The sequence below is a fragment of the Lactuca sativa genome, chromosome 9 (genome assembly GCF_002870075.4).
Source record: "Lactuca sativa cultivar Salinas chromosome 9, Lsat_Salinas_v11, whole genome shotgun sequence".
Lineage (NCBI taxonomy): Eukaryota > Viridiplantae > Streptophyta > Magnoliopsida > Asterales > Asteraceae > Lactuca > Lactuca sativa.
Window position 1 is genome coordinate 30,733,249 of NC_056631.2, and position 7,733 is coordinate 30,740,981.

Sequence of the window (7,733 nt, forward strand, 5' to 3'; positions counted from 1 at the left end):
GAAGTCGAAGGATCTAAGGAACACGAGGGTGGAATTAATGAAGGTGCAGTGGCAACACCGAAAAGGGTCCGAGTGGACTTGGGAGCCGGTGGAAGAAATGATGGAGCATTACCCCGAGCTGTTTCAGGATCAAGCAGCAGACTTCGAGGACGAAGTCTAAAATAAGTGGGGGAGATTTGTGGCACCTGGTTCCTGGTACGTAAAATTTATCTTAGTTTTTTTCATTTTTAGCTTTGGACTCGGTGAGTTGTAGGTCCGACTCGCCGAGTCGAGATGGGATCCGAAACACGTTTAAGTTGGAGACTCGGCGAGTCCCCGCTGTCTGATGAAACCCTAAATTTCAAGGGTTTGCACCCTATTTAAACCCTCTTATCCGCCCCCAAGCTTGTCCCCTTCACCCTCAAAGCTCTATACTTTGTTCAAGCCTTGTTCCTTGTGAGTTTGAAGCATTTTGGTGTGTTTTCTTGAAGATTTGGAGTGGGAAGAAGAGTAGATCAAGAAGAAGAGAAGGAGGCCAGGCATCTTTGTGTTATCTCAGTGATTTCCTTGAGGTATAACTCGTTTTCTCTCTGTTTTCATGCTTATAGTCCCTTTTAGCTCCATGGAAGTCCTTCTTGAGTTTTTCCCCAAGCTTGATTGTGCCTTATGGTTTGTAATAAGTTGTTAGCCTCTAGATCTAGGTGTGATTGTGCTCCAGGAGCTTAGATCTACTGACTTTATGGAACCATATTGCATGACAGCCCTAGATCTACTCTTTTGGTGCATTTTGAGCCCTAAAACCTCCATTGGTGATTATTTACACGCAAAGTTGGAAACTTTACGTGTTATTCATGCTCTAGAAACCCAGATCTATGTATAGCATGAGCTGGATTCAAGCAGAATCGCGTGTATAGTATTTGCATGTGGCCGACTCGGCGATTCGTTCATCTGACTCGGCGAGTCGAGTCGCGAGTCCCCGAGTTTTCCCCCTTTTCGTGCTTGCGGGGTGGAGTGGTGAGTCGTGGGATAGGACTCAGCGGGTCGGAAGCTAGACTCACTCGTGAAGTAACTCGGCGAGTCAATGCCATGACTCGGCGAGTTCCAGGCAATCTTCTTGCCTCAAGAACAACTCGGTGAGTTGTTCATACAACTCGACGAGTTACAGCTTAGAGTGTTCTTCGGATGAAGATGAACTCGGCGAGTTGTTCATACAACTCAGCGAGTAGGATGAAGGATTATTGGCCTTGGGTATAGAAGGAAAACTCGTCGAGTCAACGCCTAACTCGACGAGTAGAGTCAGACTTATGGAAAGACTAAGAGACAGGGACTCGGCGAGTTGGCAAGCCAACTCGGCGAGTCAGGTCAACTGGCAGTTGACTTTGACTTTGACTCTTGGTTGATTAGGGGTAAATGGTCATTTTACCCTGAGGTCGGTTAGCAGTATTTGACTGAGTGTTTCGTGGGAATTTTAGCCGGAGGATTTCCGGGGCAGCAGCAACAGCAGACAGTCAGTTCCCGCGCAGATCAGCAGTTACATTGAGGTGAGTTACCTTCTAGTAGCGGTGGGTCTACGACCATAATGCCGGCCCACCAGTAGGAGTTGTACGATAGATGATTGTCTCTGTGATACTCATCTAAGGTTGCTACTATCTGTAACATGTTTATGTGTTAGTATGACATGATTATGTGCTATGTGTTATGTGGTAGTAGTAGGGGTGAAATAGTCCCCAGTATCCGGTCGAGAGGACCGAAGGGGTAGGTCGGGCACCCAGATATGCCCGACAGTGTCCGGTCGTAAGGACCGAAGGGGTAGGTCGGGCACCCAGATATGCCCGGCAGTGTCCGGTCGTAAGGACCGAAGGGGAGACCAACACCCAGATATGCTAGTCAGTATCCGATCGAGAGGACCGAAGGGGTAGGTCGGGCACCCAGATATGCCCGACAGTATATGTTTGTTATGTGATTGTTTGGTATGTGGTACAGTGGGGTAACTCACTAAGCTTCGTGCTTACAGTTTTCAGTTTTGGTTTCAGGTACCTCTTCTTCGAAGGGGAAGGAGCTGGCGCGGTAGCGGCACATCACACACATGCTTTGTATTCCGCATTATGATATCACCTAGGGATTTGTACTCTGACACTTTTTTGTTTTATAAAAATGTTTTCCAGACATGCAATATCTTTTGTGAAATGATATGATCGTTGAACGTTTTAGTCCTAATGTTTTGCTAAGTACATGTTTTAAAAATGAAATTTTTGGCTCGTATTTTTGGGATGTTACAGCAGGACATGCCGGACAAGGTGAGGTTCCATGGGAAAGTTATAATTAGGTGATTCAATATTTATTTTTTGGTGATTATATGGTTTTAGTTTCTAGAATAATTACTTATTTTCTATGAATCTTATGTTGTGGATATCTTATCAATCAAAGAATGATATGCATTAATTTTGCTTTCTAGCATATTATCTGTTGAGTTTTTGGGTGGTTAACTATTGCTTTATGATCATTATGCAACAACAAGCTAAGGTGTTGTTTGTTTTTTGGAAAAAATCTCTTTAAACCTCTTATTGCTGCGCGGCGCAACACACGCGCAACATTTTTCATCTCGCAGTTGTTTGTTTTTTAGAAGTCTTCTGAGTCAAAAACCTCTACGCATGCTCTGTTTGGCGCAACACTTGTACTGCCTCTTCCAACCTCTTTTTTTTATTGTTGAAATTTTGATTATATGTTGTTAAAATTTTATTTCACATCTTATTTCGTTTTTTTTCATTTAATCTTGTTGAATTTATTTTTTGTTTTTTTATATTCAATAATGATAATTTTTTGAAGAAATATCATTATTTTTTACTAAAATATCTTTATTTTTTTTGTTGAAATATCGTTATTTTTTACTGAAATATCATTAATTTTTACCGAAATATTATACATTATTAAATTTTACGTATTAAAAAGCTATTTTCGGTTTATAAAATTAGTTTATTTTAATTTTTTAATATCTGTAGCAATATGCAGATGTTAAAAAAAACAAACACGCTTCTTATTACAGTCTGCAGCCGTTTGGTCCACCTCTTCTACTGCAGAGGGTTACAGAGGTGGTCCACAGACTTCATGAATTTTTTCTTCAGAAAATCAAACAACACCTAAATGTTCGTAGACTTCCAATTTTGATGAGCTTCAAGGCTCTTCTTCAACTCAACAGAAATAAAATGGCATGAATCATTTTTAGAATCTCTCATATGAACTCATCCTTCTTAATGGGTTATAAAATATGCTTGAGGTAAAAAAATAGCCTTGGAGTCGTTTATAACTTTTGTAGACTATGGTGCTGTTTATTTTTCTAAAGCCAAAATGTCTGCAGTCTGCGGATCACATCTGCAAGCCTCTGCAGCAGAAGAGGTGGACAAAACGTCTACAGTCTGCAATAAGAAGACTGATTGTTTTTTAACGTTTGCAGGCTGCTGAAATAAACTGAATTTTAAATAAAATAATTTTTCAACACCAAAATTTTAATAATAATAGTCATATAACATTGAAAAGAAAATTCATGCAACTAAATTAGTTATAAAATAAAAAAAAAATGGTTTTACAATATCAATTTTATTTAAAACCCATCAATTTATATTGTGCATCAACTGATTAGCAATTTCATCTCGTAATTGAGTCATATATTCACGGTCTGCTGCAGTACCATGTGTTGGAATCCCGTCTTCATCATCATCAACGCCCACATTGTTATTCCGAAACAAGAACCATAACCATTTCACCAAAAAAAACAACCAACAACAAATTAACATCATTATGTCATATTTTCAAAACCAACAATTTTATGCACATTCTAACGACAATTTCAGCCAAAAAAAATATTTTCAGCAAACAATCAACAACAAATTATCATCGTTATGTCATATTTCCAAAACCAAATAACAACTTTCAACAAGAACCATAACCATTTCACCAAAAAAAAACAACCAAGAACATATTAACATCATTATGTCATATTTTCAAAACCAAATAACAATTTTCTGCACATTCAAACGACAATTTCAGCAAAAAAAAAGAGTATTTTTCAGCAAACAATGAACAACAAATTAACATCATTTGTCTCATTTCCAAAACCAAATAACAATTTTCAGCATATTCTAATGATAATTTCAGCAAAAAAAAGTATTTTTAGCAAACAATCAACAACAAATAAGCATATTATGTCATATAACCAAAACCAAATAACAATTTTCAACACTTTCTAACAATTATTTCACCAAAAAAAATAGTATGTTCAACACATTCTTACAACAATTTCAAGCAATAAAGAGTATTTTGAGCAAGAATCACCACATTCTAATCATTATTTCATATTTCAACACATACTTTTATATTGTAATCAAGAAAAAAGCTTGATTTCACCAATGTTATAGATTTTCAGCAACAATCAACAAAAAATTTAAGCAAGAAAGGTAGTTTTCAACATTATTTTCGGATTTGTAACATCTAACACCAAACTTAAGCAAGAACAAACTTTTTCAGCAAAATCAAACAACATATTTAACTTGATTAGAGATTTTTCCAACAAAATTAATCACCAATTTCATGTTTGAAGTGAAAAAAAAAACTTGACCAGTGAAGTGAACGAGACAGAAGCGAAGAAGAAATTCCAACTCCGGTAGGCATAGTTGAGGCTGAAGACTCCGACAGATGGCGGCGGCGGCTGATCGAAAAGGAGTATAGCAGGTCGGTGTTGGAGTGTGGCAGGGAGTTGAAGGAGAAGTGTTGGAGGCGCGACGGAGAAGGCGTCTGAAGAAGAGAACGAGTCTTTTTTTTTAGGTCAAATTTTGCAGACTTGAGAAGTGGGTAGTCCATGTCTGTGTGGTGAAGACCTCGCGCAGATGTTTTTATATCTGAACACTTTGAAAAAACAAACGCTCTGCGGGGATATAAGTCTGCGCGTTGTCTTCGGGCGCAGACAAAAGTGGTGATGCAAAGCTTTTTAAAAAAAATAAACGACCCCTATGCTTTAATCAAAGTCTTGGGTTGTGCTTAGCACAGGCGGAGGACCTTCTAGTATATATATATATATATATATATATATATATATATATATATATATATATATATATATATATATATATCTTTACTATATTATTAAAGATATTGCCAATTTCTTGAAATTTAAGAGGTACTATACCTACTGCATAATATACAATCAATTTATTCATACATTTTAATACTCTTATCACATTTCCGTTTTACAAATTAATTGCATTAAATATTCACATTTTCGTTTGACAAATTAATGGCAATAACATTGACATTTCATAAATTGAATCAAAAAAGTAAACATACTATTTTTCTCCTCTGTCCTCTACACTTGCATTTTCCCTCAAACAAATAGCAAAAACCATATTTTGAAAAGCCGACATCGCACCTCATCCACCTAACTCATCGTCATCATCACCACCGGTAGTGAATCACCACCCACTCTCCAACCTTGCACCACTCACTGTATCTGTATCTGACCACCGTCGTCGCTACCTATTGTGCTCTCGCAACACTTTTTCGGTGACAAGAAGCCACCACGCTCTCTCTTTATCTCCTTAATCCTCTACACTCGCACCACTCGCTTGAGATTACTTCGAGGATTAGGAGCTTTCAGATGAGATCCAAGCACTCTATCAGTCGTAAGTTTTTATTTTATTTTATTTTATTTTTATTTTTATTTTTAAATGCAAATTCAAAGTTGAAATTGTCATGTTCAAATACATATTCTTTGTTCCAGTTTTGATGTCAAACCTAGCTCTTTCAAATTATTACATGTTCAAGTATCGTCTGTGTGTCTCTAGCCTCAAAACCCATGTCTGTATAAGGTCAAAATGCTTAAGGGTATCGGTAGTCACCCAAGGCAAAGTTCTGTTGTTAAGGTTTCAACTTTGTTGGGATATTGGTTCTCTTAGAGAGTTAATTTGGTAATAGTAATGCCGAAAACACATGTTTTATGAATTGCTGATGAAACATGTGACTTTTTGAATTTGTTTGCTTGTTGCTCTTTTTGTTGAACCCTAACTTCAATTTTACAATAAGAAACAACCTTTTTGACATCAGAAGCGAAACTTTCTTTGGCATTCCTAGACCCTGGTATACTCTTTTAAATAAAAAGAGTTGATTTTGTTCATGTACATTTCAGTAAACACTTATTTTTACATGTAAAAATGCAAATATATTGAAAGAATGAATCATATGCTGATAAAGTAAAAAGAAATTGGTATTTAAAGCTGCATATTTTCAATTCAAGATGGATAATCAGTACCAGAGAGATGTCATTTCCAGCTTTCTTATTTTGATTGTAGAGATGTGGTGCTTAGGATTTGAACATTACTGATTATATTGTTATCTGAAATTCATCTATGATTTATCCAATCAAAAACAGTTTTACTGACTTTATCATATTCATACAGGTGCTTAAAATGTGAGCTCTGAAAGGCCACTTAGGCAATTCGTTACAGGTAAAGACAAGCCAGCAGGTAGAAATTTAAAGGGTCGTATCACAATTTTTCACAGAGGGGGAGGGGCAAAATGGTCACAAAGAACAATTGACCTAAAACGCAACACTTCATCAGTAGGTGTAGTTGAACGAATCGAATACGACCCAAATCGCACTTCACGGACCGCAGTGGTCAGATGGGTCGAAGAGGCAGCCGTTGACTGCCTGAAAACAGTCAACTCCCTCCAAAAAAAACTTCACCCCACCCCCTAAGATCCTACCCTCCATCTCCATCAAAGGTCGGTTTTCATTCTCTTCAATTCCCGAAATGTTAGAAGACAAAAAGGTGGAATCTTTAAGGCCTAAAACATATCATGTAGTGGTTGGACTTTCAAAAGGTAGTAGGACCTTGAGTAGTCAAAGTCAAAGTCAAACGGGGACCCACATGAGAAATGTTAAGGATGTTTTCTTGTCTACTTTTTCATCTTCAAATGGGAAAAAAAATACATGATGCTCCTTCTTCGTTTGTGAACGTCTTGGGTGTTCCAAGAATGGCGGTGGCATGGGTAAAACCAGAATTTTTTGTTCCAAGAATGAAAGATGATGTGAAAGAGAATGAAAGTCTGTTGCTTAATGAGTTAAAAAGGTGGGATAAGGATAGTGTTGTGTGAGGGCATAAGATGAAACGAAAAGTAGTTGTTTCTTGGGGAGTTAGAGACAAAGGGGGATTTTAGGGGTTGTTAATGAGTCAGAGTCAAAGTCAAAGTCAAAGGTGAGAGAAAGTGAAAAGGTGGAAAAAGATGGGAAATTTGGAGTGGATCGAGCTCTTGTTAGTTATATATTGGCTACCTAAGTGTCGATTTATATGTTACCTAAGTGTTGATTTATCTGTTACCTGTCTGTTGTGACAAAAAAACAACATAAATCATAATTATACTGAAAAAAAAACAAATATTTAATCGGGTTTGTAATCAAGAGTGTACATTATATATTATTATTTTAACATTTGCACAGTTTGACATAATCGGGTTTGTAATCAAGAGTGTACATTTATATATTATTATTTTGATTATACGGATAATTGTTTATATGTAGTAAACTATTTGTGCAAAAGAATTAATCGTCTCTACAATTTAATTTTTGAATAAAATATCCGCACCCGGCGCTTGGCACGAGTAAACGGCTAGTGTGTGCGTGTGTGTGTGTATATATATATATATATATATATATATATATATATATATATATATATATATATATATATATATATATATACGGTTAG

At 36.7% G+C, this 7,733-nt stretch overlaps 1 pseudogene; it reads left to right on the plus strand.

Moving 5' to 3' along the window:
- Positions 1-4,668: 4,668 nt before the first annotated feature.
- LOC111878680 (60S ribosomal protein L2, mitochondrial-like) lies at positions 4,669-7,376 on the plus strand (annotated as a pseudogene).
- The last annotated feature ends 357 nt before the right edge of the window (positions 7,377-7,733 follow it).